The 27,443-nt window shown below is 42.4% G+C and overlaps 1 long non-coding RNA gene across 3 annotated transcripts in view; it reads right to left on the reverse strand.

Moving 5' to 3' along the window:
* LOC146438950 (uncharacterized) overlaps positions 1-27,443 on the reverse strand; it is a 199,930-nt gene that overhangs the window by 59,500 nt on the left and 112,987 nt on the right. For 2 of the 3 annotated variants that reach the window (XR_014851221.1, XR_014851220.1), the window contains one exon: positions 20,703-20,793. This is a non-coding gene — a long non-coding RNA (uncharacterized LOC146438950). Of the gene's footprint in view, positions 1-5,143; positions 5,239-20,702; positions 20,794-27,443 lie in introns of those variants that run through there. The other variant, XR_014851219.1, reaches the window with a different exon arrangement.

The following is a 27,443-nucleotide window of genomic DNA, read 5'->3' on the forward strand; positions in this document are numbered from 1 at the left end:
CAACAATTATTTATCCATGCAAGAAACTTATGGAGGTTATTTCCTGTAAGACCCTTGGGTGAAGCACTTTTTCAAATGCCTTTGTGAATTCCCTGAGGACCATATCACCCAGATCTCTTTGTTCATTTGCCTGGGGACTCCTTCAAAGGGTTCCTGAAGATTTGTGAGCCTTGTCCTCCCTTTTCATTCTTGAACACAGAACTTCAACATTTTGAAGGATGCCTTCTTGCTTCTAATAATCTGTTTTACCCTATGATTTGTCATGTCAGCTCCCCTTTGGTCTTTCTGAAGTAATTTGAAGAAAAACAGGTGATGAACATTCCCTCAGAAGTGCTTAAGGGATAGCACTGAGATATTTGTAAGCTATCAACAACTAAGTTACAGAAAATACATGGCAGTGGGGGGAGGTATTTTATGCTCCACCAGTGAAAGATCTAATCAGCAGACTAATTCCCAGGTGTCAGAAGTCCTACACCATCTCCCTTGGCCAACATCAGAAAGCACGTGGTTCAGTTTCCCACACACAGGCAGACTTGGCTTCTGGAATATGTTAACGTGACTGATTGCTTCTGGCAGAATTCAGAGGAGCCTTAATCTGAAGCAGCAGCGACGAGCAGACCAAGGAGAAAAGCCCCAAACCACCCATGTCTGCTGAGCACAGGTTGGGCAGGTCGCATCCAAGACTGCCAGACCTTTGTGTGGCTTTTCCCCAGGACCAGGACCTCTGTCTGCCATCAGCAGTGGCAGGAGGTGTCACCTGGGCTTCTGCATCCACTGCTCAAAGTCAAAGAGGACATCCAACAGCTAAAACTCACATGGGAGAAATATGCTCAGGAGTTCCCATGAACAAACAGGAGTGGTGATCCTCAAAGACAGAAACTGAGGGAGGCAGAAAAAGAATATCCGAGGGCATAGAAGACTCCATCCGAGAGGAAGGGAACAGCTTTGTTCCCATTCAGAGTGGACAGGACAAGAAATCATGGACAGAAAGTGAAAATCAGCTGGGTGCTAGGACATTCTTTCAAGAGTGAAAATAGTGACTGGAGATTTTTAAGGGTTGATTAGAGGACCATCCGTTAGAAATTAAATAGATATATTAGGTCATGTTTGGATCAGTTGATATCTTGATACCCCTTCCAGTTCTCTTTTCTAGGATTTGTATTCCAAATCCAATTGATTTATACAGCCTTTGAATCAAACCCTTAGAAAACAATTACTGTCAACACACACACATTAAAAAAATGATGAAAAAAACTTATTCTTAATTCAGCATATTTCACTGAAGATACAAAATATAGAGTTTCCAGTGAAGGAGAGCAAGCCAATGAATTGGAGTTGTGTTACAGAAAAGGGAGAAGTTGAAAACAAGTTCATAATCAATGAAGAAGCATCTTCTGTGTCTGAACAGTCATATGATCTGAACAGGAGCCTTGTTTAGTTTTAAGAAAAGAGTAGATGTGGAAAAAAACCATCTCAAACACATAGAAGAGGAAGAGTGTAATCTTGTTTTGATTTTTAGATTATCACAGAATATGTACAAAACCCGGAAACAGATTATCTGAGAAAAACTGCACTCTCTCCACACAACTGGTTAGAATGCTCTTCTCTTTTCATTTTGAATGAAGCAGAAGCCCTTGTTCCATGATGAGGAAACAAATGAGCAGATTAAAAAATGTCACATTAGCTAACCCCTCTGTGGCTTCATAAGCCTGGAAGGCCTCATCTGTAGTACCTGGAGGTGACATATTCCCAAATACTCATTTATGATTACAAATTATTTACTCTAAGGGGGAAAAATTAAGATTTCTCAAATTTAAAAAAAAATATCTAGAGAAAAAAAAGCAGTCCTAAAAGATTGTGACAAGTCAGCCTAGCTTGTCTGGTATGTAACTCTACCCAGCATCTCTTCTGTAAATAATTGAAGCCAGATCTCTCTCTAAATAAGAACAGTGAGTAACACTGAAAAAGGAAAAGAGGGTTTCATTGCATTCAGTGGCTGCTGCAACAGATTGTGGTGTGGGGTGACACTAGAGGATAAGATGCAGCACTTTGGAATTGGTGTTGAGAACCTCAGTGTTGCACAATGCACCATGACGTGTTTCCTCCTCCCCACAGAGCTCACATTTTCCTGACAGCTCAAGAGTCACCTGGGGCAGGGGCTGAGATTCTCTCAAACTTCATCAGGACAATAAAGGAAAATGCTTTGGAATATTTAAAAGGCTGAAGATTTAGGGAAGACAAACAAGGGAAAGTCAATGGGAAAGTGCTAGTGGAGAACAGGATTGTCAAAAAGGAAAGCATCTTGGAAATATGGCAGAGGTCTAAAAGCTAGGGCAGTTTAGCTATAATTTTCAATCTTCCAGTGATTTTAAAAAGGTTTTCTGACCCTCAGCCTTTTTGTTTCTAACCTAGGAATGACAAATTTTTACTTATCTAGTAAATTTCATGAAGTTTGATTAATCAACATGAGGAAAATACTTTCTTGAGAGATGCCATGGAAGGTCAAACTAATGTTAAGTCATGGCAAATCTGTATTTGAAAAAGGACTTTTGCTATAGGTATTCCTATTTACTGAAAACACCACTAATTAGGTTTGTCATGAGCTGAAAAGAAAATATGTTTGTAAAAGGATTACAAAGGAGATCATGAGGTAATCCCAAGATGCTAACAGTGAGTTTGACATTCAGGACCAAATCTAGCCCAGGCCTATGTAATTGGTGTAACTACACCCAAACTAATAGGAGTGAATTTAACCCCAAGATAAGAAAAATCAAGCTGGATATGAAAAAAGAAGGGATTTATGGTAATGGGTGCACTGCCTCCCTGGACTATAACACTTAAAATATAACTAACATTAAATAAATAAATAAATAAATTAGTCTGCCATAGCCAGGGTACAGAAGATGGAGGGCTTTCCTGTTAATCCAATGCTTCCTAGGATTATTTTAATCTCCAGAACTTGTTTAACACCAGCTCATCCATCTGTAGGAATTCCATTTCCAGGTGTCCTTAGCTGGAGCCCAATAGCTCTCTCTGACTAATGCTGTCAGTCCTGAAGGTCTGCTCCAGAGAAGGCTGCAACCTGTCTTACAGGCAGGTTATTGTCATCTCCAAATTCCAAACCATGACTTAGCTGTGGGTTTAAAATTTTAAAACAAGTGTAACAGGGCATGGTAGGGAGAGGCAATGAACTGCTGCTTTAAGGATGAGATGAGACAGAGAGAAAAAGATTCTGTGGCTACTGCCCAAAAATTATTAAGATAATGATTAAACTAAAAAATGCAAATACACAAGATGTTTTGTGCTGTTAGGCAAGACCAGAACTGATATTAAAATGTCTTGTGAACATTATAATATGTTCAGAGCAGAGGGGTAGAAGACACAGAGGAAAACAGAAGAGAAGCCATATGGTCATAGCCGGTGGTCAACGGAAAAAAACAAACCCAAATGAGAAAGTACAGAAAGAGAAATGCAAAGTTTGGGGGAGAAATGTTTATCATCACACCTCTCTTGTGCACTTGCACAGGGAGTTCTGGGCTGATGCCCCACTGTGCTCAGGACTTCCACCTGAAGCCAAATGTAAGAACTCTCCAAGGTGTATTCCTTAGGCAGGGTGCAATGGAAATGTTTTTTCCCTAAGTAGAAGAACAATTACAATCCTAAAAGTAAACAGTGACGGTTCTGTGATTCCCTGATTCAACTGTGCTGTCAGAGCTGGCATTGTCCATGGCAATCTGAACCACTAGGAAGGTACCTCAACACACTGACCCCTCCTCAGGTGCCACCACCACAAGATTTGGGCAAGATTTGGGATAAGTAGGAAGTGGTTTGTTCAACAAAGAGCCTCGCAAAAGCTAAAAAATTGAAATGTTCCCTGTTGCCTCACCATTTGGGTCTCACACCCACCTTAATTTTCTACAGTAACAATCTTTATCCCTGCTTTGTGTGAGGAAATACAAATGGGGGGGGGAAACTAATTTTATGTCAGAGCAAATTAAGACAGTCTAATTGACTGAGGAGAGGGCAGCAGCCGCTTGCATTCCCAGCTGCAGACACATTAAAGATTTACGCACTCTGTGTCTGTCACACAGGAACTGTTAGGGGTAGTGGGAACCCATCCCTTCCTGTGCTTACCCCAAAAGCAATCCAAGTAATGATATGTCTCAAATATGGCTGCACATCACCCTCACTACGGGCCAGTGGGTACCTGAGCAGCACACAACACGTGCATGCATGACTGAAGATGGATAGCATGACATTTATTAACCATGCACATAATTAAAATCCTTTAAAAACGTCCTCAGAACAAAAATAACATATCTTGCATTCCATGGGCCTGCCCAGGCTGCCATCCTCAATAAGTTTCGTTGCAGAGAGCTACACAGCTAAATCACTGGTATGGAAGCAGCACTCCAGGGACTGACTGGTCTCGTATCAGCCCATCTGCCTAATCAGCAGTGAAGCACTGGAGCTCCACGAGCACAGCAAGATGGCACAGCACACGTGGGATGATGTGGGGAGCATGATCAGAACGTGGATCCAGGCTGAACCCAGCCTGCTGCTGCTGGCTAACCCCACACCCAGGCCCGGGGCAAGCAGGGCAGAAATAGCTGCCACTGGATCAGTGCTAACACCAAAGCCTTGCTCCAGCAATAAGACACCGCTGCTCACAGGTGAATGCTGTGAGGAGATTCAGAAGTTCAGTCTTGCTACCATAAGAGCTGTTTCTTTTCCATGAACAGTCCAGAATTGTGCTTGCAAAGTACAGTTTTTTATAACTTGATCACATCTTCCACTGAGCCTCCATTAGCTCAGTTTTGAGCTCCAACCTGACTTTCCCCCAATGTTTCTTTTTCTCTATACTGCGCCCCTCTGATTACTTTTATCCAAATTACCATCTTTGTAAAACTTCTCCTATAATTGCTCCAGAAGAGAGACATTGCCCCTGGCCTGTCCACAGGGGACTTTGTACTCCAGCCAGACTCCAGTGCTGTATTAATAGAATACCTGAAACTGGGTTAGGGCAACGAGTGATTCCCAAAAAGACATCCCACCAGCTTTGTCTGACTGGCAACAACAACTCTTTCATAGTGCTCCTAGTCTAAAATTAGAGGAGAGGGAAAAGGCCTAAGGAATAACCTACCTTTCACACTACAGACAGACATCCCGCTTGGAACTATGTAAGTATATCAGACATTCAAAGCTGCCTTCTTCTGGGACAGTTATCTGTAATGCTGTCTGAGACAGAAGAATTTGTAGAAGAGGTATAAATGTATACATCAATCAGTACCTCCTCACATAGCATCAAGTCTCCTGGATATCTTAAACTCAGAGGCAATATTTCTGCAACAAGCTTGCATCACAGGCAAAGAGCTGACAAGCACAGAAGTAACCAAAGTAATGCATGAATTTGTAAGATGTTCTGGATTCTGGAAGTTTCCCTCTTCCCCAAGTGAAAGAGATTCAAAATAACATCAAACTTGTACCTCATGATTGATGAGAACCACCAGTGACTGAGAGGAGGAGCAGGCAAGAGAAATGCTCTAAGTGGCTTGCTAAGCATTGCCGAAAAGCAGGTGGAGATTTAGAGTCGGGAGGAGAAACTGGATAGAGAAGTATACGGTGTGTTGGAAAGCAGGGCAGGAGCCAGGACAATGCCTGGATGCTTTCTAACAGCTGCAGTTTGGGTAACTCAGTGGTATCCAGCCAACCTTGACCAAAGACAAACATCTGGCAACATCCACAGCCAGTGGTCACACAGTTTCTATGGGTTCAGTGCATGAGGCAGGACAGGTGTCATCAGCCCTCCAGACAGATTCCTTCTCCCTGAATATTTCCCACCTTTCCAGCACAGTCCCACTGCCAGTTTACCATCACACTCCCAGCACTGAATCTGTAAGGACCGGGATATGCCATCACTTAACCTTGGCTGGCCTGCAGCACCATCACCAGCTTCCCACAGCAAGGCCTTCCCTCAGCCAGCTAGTACACACCTCAAAGTATCTGTTCAGTTAGCATCATCTGAATTTATTCCACTGGAAGCACCCCCTGCACCCCAGCCAACTCCATTACTGCTGGGGAGTGAAGCTTTTGGCTGTCATGTATCTTTCAAAGTGAGTTAGTGAGTTAGTGTTTAATTCCCAGCTCGGCTCACGTTCCCAGCATCTGCACACCTCCCAGCCCTGCACTACAGCACTGCCGCCAGCTCCAAGGAATCCGGAGATGCTGCTGCTGCTGAGTGGATCTGTTTATATCCATAAAAATTAGTGTTGCAGCTCCACCTAACTTAAACAGTTTTGCTTAGGAAATTACAGCGTGGCATTCGACCGGCTGTTTAGAGCGTGGAGGAGTAAGTGGGTATTGGCAGCGTGTTTTTAATTAAGCAGGTAAAGCCTGGATTAAACTGCATCAAATGGAGAGTGTTTCTTTAATTCGGTATTGTTGCTCTCCTCAGCCAGGGCATAAGGGGTTGGCCTTAAAATCCTTGTAACTAAAAAGCCAGTCTCATGACCAACTACATAATTGATTAAACACAACTGTGGACTACCATTATCGGGAAGTGCAATTTTCCCGGTGTCGCTTCGAGTCTGAAATACCTCAAGGGTAATTACAGCCCGAGATGCAACGCAGAAGGCTTTGAAGTAGGGAAAGAAAAGATTAGGGTGGCTGAGACGGTCTGCGCCTGTTCATTTGTCCTTCACGGCAAAGACGCTTAAGCCGCGGCGGAGCTGTGCCCCGCCAGCCCCGGCGGTCGCGGGCAGCGCCGCGGGTCACGCCGAAAGCAGCGCGGAGACACAGCCCCTTCCCCTTCCCTCGGCCGCCCTAATGAAACTTTCATGCAGCTGTGCTCCTCTTTGGCTCGGATTTGCCATGCCTCGCTGCCCGCCGCCGGGCTGACCACTCACGGCGGCGAGGAGTGCACTTGCTCTGACCAGCTAAATTATTTACCCCAGGAGCAATTATATAACACGACACGTCGGGCTTCTTTTTTTTTTTTTAAACCCTCTTCGGCCTCTGAGAAAAGAGGCATTAAAACTAATTCAGAAATGAAGAGATCCAGTCTTTATTTCTAATTAATAACAGGTTAGAAGTAAAAACCGTTATTAGTGACAGAACATAACAAGGAAACCAAACCGGCATTGTTAAGAGGGCTATTTAAAGAAATGTTAATGAATTGAATTTGAAGTTCTTCTTAGTCAAGCAGGAAACAACTAATGGTTTAAAGAGGAAAAGTGAAGCATTATTAAATGCTGGATATTTATTATGTCAGTGACCAGTTTGCCAGAGGCTTTGAGGTGAGAAGGGACGTTCAGATCCTTTCCACTGCATTTACAGCTATGGAAAGGTAAATTCATGGGCTTCCTCACATACCACACAAAGGCTTAGTAATTTGTTTGGATTAATAGCATATTGTAGAAGCATAACACTCACACTTTAAAACTAACAAATTCAGCGAGAGCACAGAATTATCATTTAACCATTACTGTCTTCATAAAAACAAGTGCTCTTAATGCTTTGCAGTACATCTTTAAAGTGCTTTAAAAGCCAACAGCTAATTTATCCTGCCACAACCTACCTCGTGGTAGGCAGGGATTGTTATCTCCCCTCTGCAGTTCAATGAACAACGGGGAGTTAAGTGACTTGCCCGGGGCCACAGAGAAAGTCAGTGTCGGAGCTGGGTGCAAAACTCTTGAGCTCTTGGGGTGTGTGACCGCTCCAAGCAGATTTTGGGTAACTCGTTCACAGTATGGTACTAATTAAGGAGTCTTTGAGGATTTTATTGCCTTTCATAACTAGATTTTTTTTCAGGTTTTGACAGGCAGGTATCTTTTTCCTCAGAACCACTGCAGAATTAGAGGTTTTGGATGGTCCTACTTGTCCATCCCAGCTCTGTAACATACAGTGTTATAACTGTACTGCACACAGACCCAAGGGATCCCCTCTGGCACTGACAGGTCTCATCAGGAGAGAACACAAAACGTTTGGAAGTTTGTATGCTTTGGAGCAACACGTGTGCCCTGCACAGGGCAAACTGCACCCCAAATACTGAGAAGGAGTTCAAAAACTCCCATATAGCCCTGAAGGGGACTCAAGGAACGAGAAGAGCCCAGTACCTATCTGAGATTAAGGCTTGAGCAGTGCTTGCCACTGCTTGTCCCTGGAAGTAGTGCTGGTTTGGAACCACCTTTGTGTCCCGTGAAACCTAGGGAGCATTTTCTATGCAGGAGTGCTCGAGGTTGCAGCGATCATTAAATGTCTGCAAGAATCCATTTCTGAGGCTGACCATTATCACAGAGCAACTCTAGAGGTTAAAAGCATTATTCTGGATGTTATCACTGAGGGATTCCCCTGCTCTCCAGGTAGACCCCTGTTATCAGCTGTGCTGGGCTATACTGTGCCAGTGGAGTGCTTGGCAAACCACTTCCTGCAATGATGACTGTGGCTAGATGGCAAAGCATAAAAAGGGATTGTTCAACTACACTGGAACATGGCAGTGTGGAACAGCAGCCTCCCCCTGGCACTGCCAAACATAACCCCACTGTTAAAGCACACAGTACTTAGCTGCCATGGATATGACAATAACCACCCAAATATAGACAACGAAGCTCTGGCTATGGACAATCCACAAATGGAATGGACAAGCAAGTCCTGGCACCATGAAACAGCCTTGAAAAGAGCTGCATGGCAATTCCCATTCTCTCATTCCGGGTCTGGGTGGGTGGGGTGGGCAGAGGATCTGCTCCACAGGGCTAGTCCTGAAGAGAAGCATATCAGCAGATCAGATTTACAGCTGGACTGAAAAGCCACTTTGATTTATACCTGCACACACCACCCTCCATCCCCTATTCTCAGGTGCACCAAATGCAGTTCAGACCCCAAAAGGAAAGCCATAAGAACCACAGCTGCCCTGCCTTTCCCAGGCATGTTACCTCTGACATTCACAGATGTACAAGAAGACGGATGATTCCTACCTGCTTCGACATAGGCAAAAGTTCTGACAGTGCCAGGTATTGCAGGCTGGGGAGAAACTTTGCTCTACCTTTTGCAACTGCAGAGCACATGCAGCTGAGCTGACCCCTTACCACAAGCAATGGACACTTGCGGGTTTAGTACTGAAAGGTTCAAACTCTGCAGCCAGCCCAGGTGTCTTTATCCAAATGAGACTTAATTTGACACTCGGTGCTATCTCAGTGCCCCAGGTACAGCTGGTGGATCAGAGATCACACCTTGTGCCTGCCAGATTTTCACATTTCTACACAGAGGAACCTGTGGTTGGTATCAGTGACAGGAATTTCAAAGAGTGCAGAGGAGGAAATAGCAGAGATGAAAAAATGGACATTATTTTCCCTCCAAAGCTGGTATGAAGACAGGCTGGTATGAAGCTTTGTAGCTAACAGCATCCAAGAAAAAGAAAAAGTGGATACATTGTGAGCTGAGTGTCCATGAAATGTGAATCATTAAAAAATATTCACTGTTCCTGCAATGGCGTGTTTTAATCACACCTTATTCCTCATCTGTACTTGACTCTTCAGTAGAACTATTCTACTGCACTCATGCTATTTTTTCAACTATCAAAAAAAGTGCCAAACTTGGTATATTAAACCCTCTGTTAACATTATTCTAGAGGTTAAACCCAGCTCCCAAATAAACATTTGCTGGATTTTATTTATTTCCACCAGATTTTATATTGAATAAGTGTGCACATATCCACTACTGTTTAACATCCAAAAACCAAAATTATCTCCACACTTAGACCTGTGAAACCATTATACCTGTAGTTCCAGTGAAAAAAGCATATTTAAATCTCTGCAACCACACGTAATTTTCCTTGCAGGCAAGGCACAATCATCTAGAATTAAGCAAATATTCTATACCCATAGCAACCCAATTTTTGGATTTCAGGTAATACCAGTGATTGTTTAATCATGTGTATTTCCCAAATACTTTTAAAGTAAGGATTTGGATATCTCTTCGTAGGCTTCCTAGCTCAGTGCTGTACAAAGTAATTTTTATGAAAAAGGACACAAATGCTTTAACTTAATAGCAGATATGCACAATCATTTGAAAATCTGTCTAATTAAAGTGTTAACTTTCTATAGAGAGCTGATGTTTGCTCAGAAGAGAGGTAAAGCTGTGATGTTTGCAGATATCATTTCAGTTGTATTGCTTCCAGGGAGTATTTTATTTGTACAAACCTAGAATCCTTCTCTACTCCATGTAAAAAATAGATTAGTCCCTTGATAGCCTTGAAAGTCATATCACTCACAAGAAAATTAATAATGCATTACAAAGTATATAAATTTTAAAAATTAGAGGAAGTAGGTTGTAATGGTCCGAAGACCACTGTCCATCCCTGTTCACATCCAGCTTTCTCAGAGAGTTTAACATCTTCCCCTCTGACAGCACAAAAAGGTAGAAGCACAACTATTTCTGACAACTGCCCATTAAGCCCCCAATGCCCCCAGCCATCCCACGGATGCAGCAGAGCAGAACAACAGCCCCAAGACAAAAGCTTGGAGCAGTGGAGGGGAGGGGAAGGCAATGTCCAGGCAGCTGCTCCTTGGTGGTCCTGTTTTCTACTCTAACCCCCTAATTTGGGAGATGCTTCCAAACCTCTCCCTTAGCAGGGGTGCACTGCAGCCCACGGAGCAATGCCAAACCGCAGCTCACAGGACTGCACCCCTCAGCCTCCTTAGAGCAGAGGTTCCTTCTTCCAGGGTGCTGGCAGCCAACAGGATTTGGAAATTTGCTGCACTGTAATAATGAAGAAGCACTGAGCCTGAGCAGGCTTTGGTACATAGTATTTCTATGGCAATTGCTTCAACTCATCAGCGGTTAAAGGGTGTTTTAAAAGAAAACAAAGAGAAAACAGAAGAAAATGGACATTTGCAGGATAAATAAGTCATGCATTGAGGAAAGCAAAGCAGACAGGATACTGTATGCAGTTCAGCCTTGTAGCAAGGTTTGCTCTAGTAAAAGCAAGGAAAAAAGTGCTTGATTTTGGAAGCAATATAACTGGTGGTTTGAATTGTGTAATTAAAGGTGCAACCCCTTCTTCCAAAAGCTTCCATGAGAAGTCTACTAATGAAGTGGGCAGGGGACTCAGTGAGAAAGCAGAAAGGAGGGAAAGAGCTACTGTGATCCTGGAGGTAACAGAGGAGTTCCAGTCTGTTTCCAGTCAGCACAAAGCTCAGCCTCTCCTGCCTTTTGCTTAGAGCCACCACTCTGAGGGTGACCTGGACACAAATTTCCAGTGGCACTGTGGCAGGTTGTTGTGGCACCAGGCACAGCACTAAATGCAGTCTTTGTCTGAAGCAGGAAGTATATAGCAATGCAAACACGGGCATTTCCTTTTATCTACCTAAAGTCCACACTGGTCACTTCTGGGTTTGGGGGGCAGAGTGAATGGGAGGAAAGCCTTTCACCTGCTTTCTTCCTCAGACAGCAGCAAGCTCAGCCTCTGTCTGGTGCCACCTGAAGACATCAGCAATGCCAGCAGAGTCTCCAGAGGCATCAGGACTCCCAACCCCATTTCTAAAACATAGAGCAACATGGACATTTCCTCGGCAGCTGCTACAAATACTCTGAGAAATAACAGGGTCTGGCTTTTATATGACTGCCACACACACACACACAAAAGAAACCCACTCTACCACATGTAATCACTCCCTCTGAGAAAACAAGTTGCTACGGGTTGTGTGGAGCTTCCTGAGCACACGGGATAATGAGGGAACAGAATATATGCCATGGGAGTTCAAATCTGAGTTTACCAGCACAGCACTACTCAAAAATTTTGAAATTCACAGCAAAATGCTACCTGGAGTTTTTGTGGCATCCAGAACAACCTTAACAATACCTTCTTAATCTCTCAGCAAGAAAATAAAAGCAGCACAGATCAGAAATAAAAGGTGTGCAGCAACCTGCTAGTGCAACTTATATGGCTTTGCTCTTTTGTGCTGAATATTGGCTTTGTGAACAACTTCAGCTGGCACACAGAGCTGTGAAAGCCAGCATGGGGAATTGCTGGGGGCTGCAGCTGTGTCCGGCAGCCAACAGGTCCCAGGTCCACTCCATCGGTGATGCCATAAAAAGGAGGGGACAGTCCTGAAGGAAACCTGGTGGCATCCTGAAATCCCAGACTCCTGCTTTGCACAAGGGGAGAAATATCCTACAGAGAAAATAACTGAGATCATGGCTGGGTCATGCTGAGATACAGCAAAGGTGGGCTGGAAGAGCTGCTCTGGCTCTCGCCCACATCCAGGGGAGCAGAGCATCCCTGTCCTCAGACCTCTGCATAGAGATGAAGCTGAGGATATTAAGAACAGCTCTGAAAAAAACCCACCAGTTTTAAAGCCAAATTGTGTATAAAACTTAGAAATTAATAGACAATAATCACATGATTCAATCTATTGATTGATTCTAATATCTGAGCAGGATAGCTGTGATTTTAATACATTCCTTAAATATAAACATGCTTGTTTCTTTGCTCCTAAAAAGGTCTTATTTTTTGTTTGTATTCCTTCTAACTCACAGTTCTTTGACTGTGCAGCACAATGTTGCAGTTAGAGCTGTCAAGCATCCTGGAGTCAGAAGTGTTTTTCAGACCCCTCATTAACAAACAAGCTTCCAACCTCAATATGTGTTATCAAAATGAGATCTTTTCTCAACAGTTGACAATTATGTATTATACAGTTACAAGTTTACAATTGGTGACACCATATTGTTAGATTTTGATCCTGACTCTTAACAATGTGCTGCCTAATTACATTTTGCATTATATTCTGAATGTATAGGAGTATTTTATTTGTGGCCCCACTCTATTCTGCAATTTGTTTCTCAATAAATGCAAAATAATAAAATCCCAAATCCTAGTGGTGTGGAGTATTTTTATTGACCCGAGTGTTCTGCTAGTAAACACAACTTTGATGGTTTCATGAGTGAAAGTTTATTAGGCTGTGTTAGTTTTAAAATACAATTGCCAGGGGACTGATGTTGAAATCATTTCTTGCAAGACAAACTTGGGTTTGGATGTTTTCCCAGCCCAAGCACCACAAGGAAAGCAAAACGGCTATCCGGACACATGACATTTTGCATTCATTCTTGCAGTAGCAAATATTTAAACATTGTAATGCTGTCTGCCACTTACAGAGAAAGAAGAAGAAAAAAAAACCAAAACCAAAACAACAGCAAAAAAACCCCCAAATGGCTGTGAAAGACCTGCTCCCTGTTTGGTCTCTTCAGGGCAGTCCTCACAAATAAGTGGCCAAATACCCTCCTTACAGGTCCACCCAATTGACAGATACCAGTCTGCCCATCACAACAGTCACTAGAGAGTGACTTACCTAATGCCTTGAGTTGCTTCATATTTTTAAAGTAATTTGTTTTTCCTTAGTTTTATGGAGCTATCCCCACACTTCATCTTTGAGGGTTAGACAATTAGGTACAAATGGTCCTGCTCACCCAGTTTCCAGGTGTTCACAAGGCCCCTTGAAACAAGGTTTTGGGAGATTGTTAGGAGAGCATTCACTTGTATGGGGGGAGATCATCACTGAGGGAGGCAGGAGCAAGAGCTGTGCCATTCCCCTGCCCACACACCATATTGTCATCCTCCAGCAAAGCTACTCCAGAGGCTCTCTCTGATGCCAAACAACACGAGCGAGGAGGGCAAAAAAAAAAGAAAAAATACAGCCTCGTGAAAACGTCCTGTCTGTTCATTTCCACAAGAGCTAGCGCAACGTTCTCTAAAATCATACACATGTAAAAAGATCTAGAGGTTGCTGGTTAGTTTGTCATACATTTTTATAGGCTTTTCTGAATGGTTTTAGATTTGACATAGTAACTGACTGTTACTAGAAATAAACTGTAAGTCAATTCCATGCTTCCATAATTCACTGCCCAGGGTTGTTCAAAAAGATTTAGTGATACTTGTGATAGACAGCAAGCCTCTTGATGTTTTCATTTTCACTTAGTGCCTGTAATTCCTCAAACTTGCTGACCTCTACAGAACAGGATGGAAAAGGGCTCCAAAACTTCTTTGAAGGCACTCACTCACCAAAACCTCTGAAACACTCTTATTTGGCTCCTTTTCTTTCCAGGGCACAAACAACAATATGGGAATAAAGCAATTGCTGTTGTTTTTAAGGAGGTGACTGCTATTATTATCTCCATGATGGATCGTGGGGTTTTAATAATTTATAATGGAAGAAGGTAACCCCCCCAAACCAAAAATGTATTTTTGTGACTCAGAATGTCAGTTCTCCTGACAGCTGCATATTGATATTTCTCTGACCGAGTGCCTTCATTGTGAGCTTTAACCTTTCTATAGACATTTTCCTTCTCTCTCCAAGTGTTTACAGATATCTTTTAAAGGCTCCAGATCTGGATGTAAAGATATACAAACAAATGTGTGGCTATTGGGTGTACGACCAGCAACGCTGGTTAGTTGGGGCTAACAAATTTTTGAACTTTCTAATGTTCAAAATACACTTACATTCCTGGTGATTGTGCACGAAACCCACACAGGGGGCAGTGCACATTCCTGCTCGGGAAGCTGACGGCCATGAACTATTTAACTGTAATAGTAGGAAGAGGTAACAAGCAAAACTGCTGTTGCGGCTCCTCTTAATGCAGGGCTCCCGGGACAAAAGCACCTTGATAGTATCAGCAGGGATCTGTCATTACGATTTAATTACCAACAACAGGACACTGACATTTGAAACTGTTTATCAGATTCCGATCCTGAAGGTGGACCGGAGGCCACTTCTCCTTCCCCCAGAGGGTAATTTTCCCCTCGGCGGCAAACACCGTATGGTCAGCGCCGGGCTGGCAGCGCACCTGGAAACACAGTCCCATTTCTCTTGGCACAAGGGGAGACCTTCCCAATGGTGCCAAGCACCGCCGAGGGCCATGGCCTTAACACTGCCGTGGAGCAGATGGGAAGCAGCCAGGATCCGTGCCTGAGCTGGATTATTTTGGAAATAACCAAAAAACAAAGCACGGCAGCCTGGCTCCCAAGACAGGGCATAGCAACAACTAGGAATTGAGCCTTCTTGGGGTATTTTTAAACAACCTGATGATGTTGACCAAAATGGATTGAAGTACCTGCAGCAAAACCTGACCCTGAGGTGTTTGCAGTGGGGATCATTCTAAAAGCCACAGGTATTCCACAACAGATGGAACACAATTCAGCTTTATACCATGCAGTTACCCACATAAATTATATCCCAAAAGTCTTTGCAGACAAAAACAAATTAAGAATATATACAAACCCCAAACACACCCCACAAAGAATATTATTTTGAACCAAAAAGGAGGAAAAAAAGAATTATAGGAATTGCATTCATATATTTCAATGCATTTATGCATCCAGTTATTAAACATGAATCTGGAAATATGGTAAGGAAGAATCCTCAAATTTGGGTTTTGCAGGAACTTCAGCATCAGACAGATCATTCACCGTTATTCCTTTTCTTTTGTACATTAACTATTTAACATTATTTTATTTTTCCTCTTTTAGAAAAGGAGAGAAAGAAATTGCAGGCTTTGCACACGCAGCAGAGCCAGCAAAGATCTTTCAAAACCTGTCTAGCAAGCCAGTGGCTTGCTGAAAATCAATCAGCTAACAGAAGCCAGCACTGCTGACTCACAGCCATTAGCTTTTATTTGGACATTTTCACATATTGTCTAAACTTTGCTTTTTGTCTGGAAGGTTTACACCAAACACCTCCATCTACTCAGACTTGCATGAACCTTGTGGGTCCCTTCCAGCCCAGGATATTCTAGGATTCTCTCACACTCACTTGCAGAGGAACCCAGGAGAAAAGGTCAGGTGTGACTCAAAAAACAAAAAAAATAGAAGGAAAAAATTGCAAAAAGGTGCACTGGAAGCTAATGTGCCTCTTGTACTTTTAGCTGGAGTGCAGGAAAAACCCCTATGCACACAGACACATAAACACAATGTGCATTTTTTATGAATCAGGCCTTTAGTTTTAATTGCTTCTTACTATATAGGCCAATTAAGGATGAGTTGGCAGGATGAGGATCTTTCCCAGCTCATTTGAAGCTAGGAGAGGTGGAGTTTGCTTTGCTGGAGGCTCCCATTCACACACTTGGCCAAAAAAATGTGAATGTCATTAAACACCTCTAGTAAAAACCCTCATTCTATATAGGTAGAAAAGTAAAAGCAGGAGACCCAAAAGCTTCCATTTGACCCCATCTCTCACTTTCAAATAAAATCAATTACAGCATCTCTGCTTGTCTGAGCTTTCAAAGATAAATACCAATAAATACAGATCCAGAACCGCACCTAGAGAAAGTCTAAGGTACGCATGTCCTCCGAGAGCTCCCCTCCTTTTATCTATGATTGATCCTCCTCACCTTCAGAGTGTGTCGAGGTCAGAGCTTAGTTAAGAATTCCTTTAAAAACATATTATAGACACTTTCCAATATATGCTGTGCATTTTGCAATGCAATGGATGATTACAGAATCACAAACCCAAAGCACATTAATTGTGGAAGCAATCAGCCTAAGTGGTATGTAGAACTTATAGATGCCGTATGGGTAAGGAAGCATCTTCCAGATTAAGATACCATTTTTTGTTGTGTTTTGGGGTTTTTTTACAACCACTTTAAGCATTTTCAAACAAACATAATTAGCACTGGGGACTGAAATGGGCTTGCAAACACTGCACTGTGACAAGACAGTGCCTTATGACATTCCTTGTGGCTGGATATAGGGAAACTCTGCACTCATAGTAGCAGTGAAGGATTTTACTGCAGGGAACAGGAATGGATCCTAGGCTGCCCTGCTGCAGGTGAGGAGCTCCTTTGGCCCTGGTGCCTGTGGCATAAATCTGTATTAATGGCAAACCATCAAACCAGATGGCTGCCAGGAGGTCATTAACCCACAGCCAGGCTGGGCCAAGAGTGAGCACAAGCCTCACCCCACACCATCACTGCAGGTTTTCTTAGCAAAACCCAACATTCTGCACAAGAGGAAAGGATAAAAAACTGCACATTCAAACCAAATTAGAGCTTATCAAGCAAGTGGTCAGCACTGCATTGGCAGGAAAAAAGGGGTCTCACCTGCTGCTGGGAGGGGTCTTTTAATCTGAATTTTCTAGAAATTGAAAGTAAAAGATCTTTACAGTCCCTTCTAGTCTCCATATCTATATATCTAAGAATCTAAAGAGCTTATAGCCTGATTTTCCAAAACAAGTACAGCTCCCCAGGAAGTCAAGGTAAACAGCGTGGGTGGCACCTCTAAAGCAAGCCCCAGGTCTGATCCAGCCCACTGCTCTGCTGCTGCATTCACTTAGGAATGACAAAGAAAATGAAAACTTGATAAAGAAAATGAAAACCTGGCAAAAACGAACTGTGGAATCCTAAAACTTAAAAAAAAAACCCAACTTGAAAAAACTTCCATCTCATGATAAACGTTATAATGAAGCCTCTAATTTTCCTAATGAAAGTATTATCTATCAAGATAAAAGTAAAATGATTTATTAGATTCTCAAACATCATAGAAATAAAATAGTAAATCAGTCCAGGCAGTAATTATTCCATCTCAACTTGAAGCCATTAACTCTATGCCTGCTGTAAAGACGTCCAAACAACTTTTTTAATTCCATAAGCCTATTAAATAGTTTTATATAATCCAGTACTAAACAATAATTACTTGGAGTTGAAATATTTTCTTCAAAATGTGCTTGAATTCATGAGGAGAGGATGCCCAAGAACCTGTCTGGGAGGGCTAAAATGCTCTCAAAAAAAAAAAAAAACAAACAAAAAAAAACCTGAAATTACAAACTTGTGAAACTCTGCTGTGGACACCTGGTCACTGACAGCTCTGCCCTTCATCTCTCTCACATCAGTCCCCCTGCACTCATCCTGGCAGAAATCAGCCTGCTGTGCTCACTGTGATTTTAAATGCTGCAGTTCTCCATCAGCTTCCCTCTTATTAAAGCACAGAATATACTGCATGTTGCTACACAAAGTGTCCCCCCACCCCCCTCTCTCTCTCACACTAATAGCTCTTTTCATGATCTGCAGCAAGGATCATTTAATCTGTGAAGAATGGAAATTTCAGTGTTTGTATATCGTCAGTTATTACCTTTTATTTCTAAATTGTGTATTTGGAAGAGGAGGAAGGACTTAATGCCTTTATTTGCTGCGGAGCAAATGTTCAAGGATACTGCAGAAAGCAGTTTATCCCGGCATAATTTTAGATGCTGAAACTGGAAGGTGCTCCAAGCCCCTTGGCTGCATTCCCCTTGGCATCTCGTGCCGCCTGGAGCACCCTTTGCCACCTCCCACCCATTGCAACCCCACTGTTTAGGGGCTGAGGGGCAACACGGGCACTTTTTGCATTTATCCTGATCGCTCTTTTCTATGCCAACAGCCATGCAGGCAACTTCAAAACCCAGGCAAGCCCCATTGCTGTGGCAGACAAGCCCCCTTGCTACCCCAAAATTACACAGAAAGCTCCAGCCACGCTGCCCCTTGGTGCTCCATGCAACCAAACAGGGCAGCCATGGTGAATGGATGGATACAAAAGGCACAAACAATAATAATAAAAAAGGCTGCATGCAGTAACATCTAAAGCTAACTAAATGTTAAGCAAGGAGATTGTAAAGTCCTCTTGAGTGGCTTAGGAAATTCAAGCACAAACAAAATCTGGGAGGCAGCCTAAGTGCTGCCCTCACAATATTTAAGCCAATGAATATAAGAAGAGGAATTGGAATATCAAAAATAATTACATGAAAATAACAGTGTTTATTTTCCCAAGAGCTTGCCCACCTGCAAGTCCTGGTTTTGCCTGTGTAATCCTGCATTTGTCTGAGCAAACTGGCTGAGAGGGATTAAAGCAGGACTCAGTGTGCTTGTGCCAGGGCTCAAATTCAGCCTGCAAGTTTCAAAGACCCTTGAATTATTATGGGAATTAGTCAAGGGAGGAGTAGGAATTTAGCCTAAATGCTCATCCTTTGGTGACTTTAAGTTACATTTGGTATCATTATTTTACATCAAGCTTCTGAATATTATTTAATTTTTTTCCCTGTTTCATGCCAAGGTCTTAATCTTTACTGCACTGGCAGTGAGAATGTTTTAAAGAATCATTTCCCGAGACACATTTAATACATTTCCAGTAAATTGTACATAAACCTGTCCAGCTGGCTGGGTCATTTCATCAGTGACACACCCACTGAGTGCAGGATGCCACCTGAGATTTACCTCAATGCTTTCAAAACCAAACCGATGATGGGATAAAGCTTTGCTAATGTGTGAGTGCGATGGGGAATACACTGATAACTGCCCACCAGGGAGTACAAGGATCTTTTTTAGGTTTGTTATGGGAAAGATTACACAGCGGATTAGACAAAGGGGTTTGAAGATCAGCACTGAAATTACACCGACTTTAGGAAAAGCAGCATTAAAATGCTAGTTGATTATTTAAAACCACTTAAGAAACAGACGGTGAAGTTTATCAAGTGTTTCTGAGCTGTGTCCTGCACTGCTTTCAGGGACTGCTCCACATGGCTCGGGAATGCAAACAGAAGTTTTCACAGGATGAGGGATGTGAGCAGGATCTGCCATGTCAGGGGCAAAATACCAACACAGTCACTTCCTCACAGTCAGCTCTGCTGAAATTACATCAATAAAGAATGTTCAAGATGAACATTTTTAATGGCTCCTCTCATGAATACATTTGCAGAATCCAAGCGGGGGGGAAGAAAGAAAAGATCTTTTCATTGTTCACAAGCTATTTCTGATAAAGAATGCAGAGGAGGCAAAGTGCTGTGGAAAGACATCCCGCTGCAGCCAACCTAAGGTGCACCACAGCAGCCTGATTTTAGAAAGAAGTGGCTTGCTCATGGTAAAAACACAATCCTTTCCTGCAGGTAATCTTGTACCTTTACCAGCAATGTCACCAATGGAGTATTAAGGGTGGCCCTGGCCACGGGGACCCCACAGGTCCTAGTAGGAGATTGAGTTTTGGAGCAGCACGGGGGTCCTGCTCAACCCTGTTGTGGTTGTGCAAAGCATTAGCACCTGGTGTCACTGAAGTCCTTAGTAAGACCTTGGGTGACCAGTTATGGCCCTGTCCCCTCCCTTTGTCCCCACCACCACTGGCAGCTCCCTGCCCGCCTCATGCAGTTCTCAGTTGAGCCAGGCTGGCATCCTCGTCACTGTTCATCACCGCCGTTTAAGTGAATTTAATAAAATTATTTTTCTAAACTGTTTTAGATGCCATATCTATAATCCATAAAATTTATTGTACCTTTATGTAGAATTATACTGGAGTTGAATATATAAATCAATTTATAAGGTCTAATGACATACAAACGCTTAAAAACTAAAGGCGATGTAGTAAATTCAAATTACCATTACAAATGTAAGCTTTGTAGTCAGTGTGTGACCCGCTAAGGATTATATTTAACTCCCCTGAGAGTGGTTTATCATAAAACTTTATACTTTTATTACAGTGAATTATTAACTCCTCCATGATGTGAGTCATTCCATGCTCCGACTATAGCTTTTTTAATGACACTATAATAGACATCTTGCTAATAGCAGTAGGATTGCTACCTCTGAGGTTAGAAAAAATAGAAAAGACAAAAAAAGGAAGAAAAGAAGCGAAAAGAAAAGATCCGTACAACAAATATGTGAAAACGCATTTCCCAAGAGAGTAAAAAAATAAGCACCTGCAAGAAGTTCCATCCAAGACTGAACTGCATAGAGGTCATGACAATCTTCTGACCACGTGGAGAACCAATGAGCTGAACAGGCTGGTATCTGAAATAACCAAAATGTTTTACCATTAGAAGATACAAAAATCTGAACTACTATGATCATGATTGTTTAATATTTTTTTTTAATACAGAGAATAATTATTTTTCCTCATGATGCTCCAGTTTAATAACATGACTTTGAGATGTCTTTATACAAATTACTTGGCAATCATTCCTTCTTCCAAGGAAGTTTCCATAGACTTTTCCCAATCAACATTTTCACTATCCCCAGCAACCCGCAGTTTAATATCTGTATTTCCAGACCCTCCCTTGGCTGGAGTTGGTCCAAAATCCTGGGAGATTTCTGGGCTCAGTGACAGGACAATCCCAGGCCCATGAAAAGTCCAGGGTTGACTTTATTATCAGAAAAGCAAATCCAAGAGAGGTGTTTCACTTCACCTCTTTTGGATTTTATTTCAAATTTCAAAACAGGTCTGCCCAGCCAGGAAATGTCACCCTTCTAGATGAATTTCTCTCTCCAAAAACCAAGCTCTGCTCCAGTTACATTTACAACAAAATTGACTGGATTTAAGATAAAGCTAGCCCATTTCTGACCAGATTTCCACATTTTGCAAGCACAAAGGATTTTCCATATGTTTGAATATGATTTTAAAATGGCATGCACACATTTTTCCATAAGAGAATTCTACCAAAAAGTGACTAACTACAATCTAAAGCATGCCAAGTTGTGTGGCATTACAAAAAAAAAAAATGAACCTGTGGATATTTTTAAATTATCCTCACAAAAAGAAAAAAATTAAAATAGAAAATTCCCAGTTCTTGTATCTTCAAGATTTTTAAAATACTTGTTATTACTAAAACAGTAAAAAAAAAAAAAAAAACCAAAATCCCCAAAAAACCCAAGGAGACAGTTTCCTATTTCCTCGTGACACTCATTAATCCATTTATAGTGTTCCTTTGCTAGCAACATGACCACAGAGCTACTGAAAAATAGCATGAAAATTAAAACTGGCAAAGTGAGGTCAAGTCTTCCTGTACAGCAAAAAACCCCAGTAGAATAGGCTGAAACACTGGTAGTGCAGTACAAGTTCCCTGGAAATTCAGGAGCTGCTCAGAGCTGTCTAGATGATCATCTTCCATTTAATAAGTCTATTTGTAGCCACTGTTTTAAATAATTGTATTTGTTTCTTTTTTGGACAGAGGCAGGGGTTACCATTGTGGTCACTGATGGATGTGCACCTGAGGAACATCAAAAGGACCTTGCATGAGGTTTTTCAGTAGTGCAAAACTTCATGGGGAGAATAACTTGCAGAAAATTAACTCCTGCCATGAAAGTTTGCCTAATTTATCTGTTTTTCCTAGAAAACAACTATCATTTTCAGCCTTGCCATGGCTACAGTGAGGACTTTCAGGGCAGAGGGCTTGGAGCTAGAAACCCTTTTATTTTGAGTATGGCTGAGGATATTTATTTGAGGAAATTATTAGTATTCATAACCCCACAGTGGATTATATGAGAGCAGGAGACAATAACTCTGTTTTCATGAATTCACACCTATGTCTATTTGCATTCTCAGTAAATACTTGATGTTTAGACCTAAGCAAAGGGATTGCATTGCTAGATTTCCAAAATCTCTGTGTTCTTTTAAAGAACAGCTTTCTGCTTTGCAATTACTGCTCAGCTCCAGCTCTACAGCAGCAAGAACAGGCTGCACCCTTTGTAACAGTGGCACATGTCCCTTTTCCTGCATTGATCTTCCCACCACTAAAGGAGAAATTTGTCTAAGCCTGGTGATAATTAAAAAAACAAACCGACCAACCCTCTGCTCAGTGCCACTCCAGCAGGAGTTTCTGAGCCAGGACTGAAATAAAAGAAAATAATGCCACGTGCAAACTCAGCCTGTGGAAAAGCAAAAAGTCTGCTGTTGTGACACCATGAAACACTCTCTTTACACAGGTTTTATGGGGCAGTTTAGTGCTGTGCTCCTGTTTGGGTTTTTTGTGTCTCCGGTCTTTCTTTGTCAGCATTTATTTATTTAACTATAAAGTCTCTATTGAGGCTAAGGTTTGTTTACAAGTGGTTCCCAGCCCAGAAAGCAATTAAACATTACATTTACTAAAGCTGAGTAATGTTGCAAGGGTCAACCACAGTGACAGCAGAGCAAAGCCGGGTGACCACTGTGGTTGTCACCACTGTGTGTGCCCACCCTTCCGGAGGCACGGCTAGGACATGTCACTGAAAAGTGCCCATTCCCTGGAGACAGCCCTGCTGAGGGCAGGTCCTGTTTGCTCATCATAAAACCCAGTAATTAACCCTGTTCATCAGTAAGTACACTGACCCCTGGTCCAGTCCTGAGCAACTTGCCAGACAAAGCTGTTTGCCTTCAAGGTGAGGAGAAACACCACACAGAAGACAATTTTTTTTTTTAATGGCACTGTACATTATTGAGCAAATTGCCAACTTTATGCTTTACCAGACGTGGGCACAGCAACTTGATCAAGGTTCAGAGTTTCCTAAGCTCTAACTCTGAACTCTTACTTTGGTGACTTTTGATTCTCAACTCCAATGCTGCTCCTCAGTAACTGCTGCCTTTCTTTTTTTTTATTTCTGACATCTAAATGCCCTTGTTTCTGAGAAGGAGATGGAGATGAAAGAAAAAAATTGAGAAGTGCAGTGAGTGATTTCACATTCAAATAAAAGAGGTGCTGTACTTCAGGAAGTTATAAGCACCTGCAAACAGGAGTTTATAATGAAAATGCTTTTTCAACCATAACTATAGTATTGTAGCAGAAATGCTATAATACAATAAACTATCCTATTAAATCTAAAGAGTTAGATTTAATAAGACAGTAGTTGTATATTAAATAAGTGCCGAAATATTATTAAAAAATGTTTTTACTGAGGTTTAACAATTCTGTCTTATACTTGGTGCCTTATTACACCCAAATAAAATGCATGTACAAGAACACATATTTAAACCATTGCATAAAACATGCTCAAAAAAAAAAGTTACAAACGGATTGTTAAAATCTGGAAGGAACTCAGCCTTTGAAAGGTGCAGGTCACAGCTCTGGGTTAACAAGAACAAAACAATAACTTAAGTGACAGAAATTTTATGGTGCTACTGTACTAAAATCCTTGAGGACATTTGAGGCTGGGGGGTTTTGGTTTGTTTAGTAATTTGGTTTTAAGTTTGCAAATTCAAGTTAAATCGAGGTGGCTCAGAAAAGAGATTAACCTTAAGCTCTATTTCTGGCCAACAAGAGGTGGAGGAAATGTTGCAGCAGGCAAGCAAAAATGCATTGTTGACAAATGACTCCATTTATAGTCCAGATTTCGGACACCTTGTCCTTAGTCACCAGTGACATCTAATTTGTCCCTAAAAAACTAGCCCTTACATCTTTGTTACTTTAGGCTTTGGGTTAAGACGTGTGGATGTCCCTCATAAATCTGATCTCCTATAGGGCCTGTCTCCTTCCAGTAGCTTCCCAGTTGAGGGAAAAACAACAACAAAACTCAAACCCCACCACTACCCATTCTTTTCCTTCCTGTTCCAAAGACCTCATCAAGAATACAGAAATTGTCCTAAATTTAGACATGTTAATCCCACGGTGTTTGTGTGAAATAGGTTAGTCAGACTGAGAACAAAAGGGAGGGAGCAGAAAGCTATAAAAAGCAAATGAAGGAGAGAAAAAAATATATCTACTGTACTTCACTAGCCAGAATCACTGTGGGTATACACCATACAGGGACATCCGTCAGCACCAATCAATACGTGTGGTGTTAGTCATGGATGATAAATTTGAAAGGGATTATAACTGTAAACAGTGATCAATAGAGACTTGCTGGAGGAGACAGAGAGGAAAAAACAACCTTAAAATGTTACACGGTTAATAAAGTAAGGGGTCAGTCTTAAACAAAACTCCAGTGAGACCCACTTATTTCAGAGCTATTTCTACAAGGAGGGGGGGAAAAAAAGCCCGATTTTCATAAAGCAATTGCTACTAAAAGGGCACATTATTAATTTACAGCATATTTGCTGATCCCTCTGTTTCGAAGTCACATCCTCCATTAATGTTTGGTTGGAGATGTTTTTCTGGATATAAGCTGGCATCCCCCAGACCCCCAGAGAGAAGCTTGCTTTCCTCCTAGCTCTGCCCCCCTCTTTCCCCCCCTCTTCCCTACCACTGACTTCACTATGGGCACATGAGTGATCAGAGCATTCACAACGGTGACATTCCCCTCCGCAAACAAATTCATCCAGGGCTTCAAGTAAAAAATGCAGAGAGCCTGTGCTGTTCACCCACAGATGAATGGAACTATCCGTCTTGTCACCAGGGGTCGTAGCAAGAGGTTACTGCGAGTATATACCTTGGCTTCTGTGCTGACGTTTGCAAGCAGCTCCCTTGCAAAAAATAAAATAAAATAAAATAAAAAATCCTGCCATATCAAGCACTTATCCAGTCCCTCTAGAACCCTTCTCAGATCATGTCTTTCCACACCTTTGGAGTCACAGCTCCAGGCTTGACATATATATTTTTTTTCTGCTGACCTTTTAGCGTCCTTTCTGCCACAGTGTGTAAACCATAAGCTGATATATGAAGGCAATTTTTAGTGGTGCCACTTGTATCTGAGTGATTGCACACGCTTTACGTTTCTGGCCTGCCACCCTTCCACCTTTTGAAGATCTCTCTATTTCTTTTAAAGGAACTGCAACAGAGGTGAAAGGAAGTTTAACTGCTTCAAGACTTTGATGGCCCAAGAGCACCTGTTTTGGGTTTTCAGGAAGATACGCTGCAGATTGGCTGACCAGTGCTTATGCTCAAACACTAAATCTTTCTTTCCTTGTATATAGACCTGCAGGGGTTGAAGGAGGGGAGAGGAAAGGCTGTGTAAAGCATTTTCCCAAATTTAAGCTGGCAGAGATCAGTGATCACAGCAGGGCAGCTTTGCAAATATGTTACCAATAAGCTCCAAAGATCTGGAGTTGCAGCCACAGGGACTGCGGCTTACAGGGCATGGGCCTCTGAAGATTTTCATTGCTGGAGCAGGGGGATTCCAAATCTTCCTCTGGGAAGATTTGCAGCAGATGGCTTCACGGAGTAATTTTTTTGTTGCCTCCCTGCCTCTCCCTATTCTGGCCACAGTGCTGGTGGCAAATCACCCAGGAGGACACAAATGACGAGGTGGCATCGACAATTCCTTACAGATTTGCAGCACGCCACAGTGGTAAAATCCCACAGCCACAGGGACACATGCACAGAGGCATTATAATATTGCAACAGTCCCTTCCTAATTCACTGGATAACTAGAAAAGCATCAGCAATGGAGTAGCAAGACAAAGAGGACCACCTTGAAGCCAAGATGACCTTCTCCAGGATCACCTCCACCTCCCTTCAGGCAATGGAGGCACAATCTTGCAAATGTGGAACCTAAAAACCATGCAGCATCCTAAAACAGGGTCACAATCTCAAGGGAAAGGATGGACGAATGTGCTTCAGAGCCTGCAAAGTCATTGTCACCAGCTACAGCTGCATGAATGGAGGAGCTGACTGCAGCTACTGTGAGTGAACTCCTTCGATCCCAAATTATCAGCAGAGCTAAGAAAAGTCCATTTTTTATCCTCACATCTCCTGCTCAAGAAATGGTTACCACGTGGGAGAAGGAGCAATAAGCTGATCTGCTAAGGAATGGTCGCAGAGGAAGTATTTGGGAAGTCTAAGGAAACGTGTAACTCAGGGGACATGATGGACATTTGGAGAAGAGATGAAGATGTTAACACCAAAGGGATGTTGTGACTTTGGGAGAGCAACACAAAGGAGTGGGAGTACGGAAAGTGGAAAGAGTGAATTAGTAAGAGAAGAAGAATATCCACAGTAAGGACAAAAAAAAAGGGGTGAAAATTGTTATGAGGGAGCACTGCCAGCAGACCCAACCAAGAGCCTTGTCCAAACCACCTGAACATGCTATGCCTGTAAAGCGGGGGGATTGGGTGCAAGATAAAGGTACAGAGTAAATGCCAAAAATCTATTACTTTTTAGCAGCAGAAGCAGAGGACCACATGGCTGCCTCCAAGTGGGGATGGGAGATTTCCAACCAAGCAAGTTGCTGCGTAGTTGCCATGGGCACAATTTGTGCTCAAGCTGTGCACAGAGGCCAGGATTTGGCTTGGAGTCCCTGGGTTAAACATTACCTATACAGCACTGTGCAGAGCCTTTCCTGGGTAGGGGGATGATGAAACAAAATGCTGAGGGACTGCCTGATTGGTCACTGGCAGAGACCCCCTTGAGTACTCGTGTGGCACATCACATGTGTTACACATTCCAGAGTGAGGAAGGGAAGAGAAAGCACTAGGAAGAGAACCAACAAAAAGCTTTGACTCTGTCCTCCTTGGGTCTGATCCAAAGTGTGCTTTCATCACACAGTCATTGATTTAAGAGTCGGAATGAGCCCTTTCTTCCAATGGGAGCTGGATTCCCAGCTGCCCTTTTTTCAAATCCTGGCCTGGGCATAAAGGGAGTATAAATAATTTTCATTTCAAAGAGGGTTGCAATTGTCAAGTATTTTAATGCCGGACACTAGGAGTAGCCTCTTCTGTGTGACACTGGGAAATAACACCCACCCCACCTTCCTCCCCCTCCAAGGCATCCCCAGTACAGCCCGGGTTAGCAAAGGGGCAAAGCCCTGGGGGCCAG

The sequence above is a fragment of the Lichenostomus cassidix genome, chromosome 3 (assembly GCF_008360975.1).
Source record: "Lichenostomus cassidix isolate B80296 chromosome 3, HeHo_3.0, whole genome shotgun sequence".
NCBI lineage: Eukaryota > Metazoa > Chordata > Aves > Passeriformes > Meliphagidae > Lichenostomus > Lichenostomus cassidix.